The sequence below is a fragment of the Physeter macrocephalus genome, chromosome 9, assembly GCF_002837175.3.
Source record: "Physeter macrocephalus isolate SW-GA chromosome 9, ASM283717v5, whole genome shotgun sequence".
NCBI lineage: Eukaryota > Metazoa > Chordata > Mammalia > Artiodactyla > Physeteridae > Physeter > Physeter macrocephalus.
In genome coordinates this window covers 82,817,975-82,818,869 of record NC_041222.1, presented here as the reverse complement: position 1 = coordinate 82,818,869, position 895 = coordinate 82,817,975, and positions in this window count along the sequence as shown.

Genomic DNA, 895 nt, shown 5'->3' with positions numbered 1-895 from the left:
ATGCTTTCTTCCTTCCTTCCTTCATTTCTTCCTTCCTTCCTTCCTTTCTTGCTTCTTTCCTTCCTTCATTTCTTCCTTCCTTCCTTCCTTTCTTGCTTCTTTCCTTCCTTCATTTCTTCCTTCCTTCCTTCCTTTCTTCCTTCCTTCCTTTCTTCATTTCTTCCTTCTGTCCTTTCTTTCTTTTCTTTCTATTTTTTCCCCCTTTTATTCTGAGCCATGTGGATTAAAGGCTCTTGGTGCCCCAGCCAGGCGTCAGAGCTGTGTCTCTGAGGTGGGAGAACCAACTTCAGGACACTGGTCCACAAGAGACCTCCCAGCCCCACGTAATATCAAATGGCGAAAATCTCCCAGAGATCTCCATCTCAACACTAAGACCCAGCTTCACCCAACGACCAGCAACCTACAGTGCTGGACACCCTATGCCCAACAAATAGCAAGACAGGACTACAGACCTATCCATTAGCAGAGAGGCTGCCTAAAATCATAATAAGGCTACTGACATCCCCAAACACACCACCAGACGTGGACCTGCCCACCAAAAAGACAAGAACCAGCCTCATCACCAGAACATAGGCACTAGTGCCCTCACCCAGGAAACTTACTCAACCCACTGAAACAACCTTAGCCACTGGGGACAGACAGAACAAACAACGGGAACTACAAACCTGCAGCCTGCAAAAAGGAGAACCCAAACACAGTAAGATAAACAAAATGAAAAGACATAAAAACACACAGCAGATGAAGGAGCAAGGTAAAAACCCACCAGACCTAACAAATGAAGAGGAAATAGGCAGTCTACCTGAAAAAGAATTCAGAATAATAATAGTAAAGATGATCCCAAATCTTGGAAATAGAATAGACAAAATGCAAGAAACATTTAACAAAGACCTAGAAG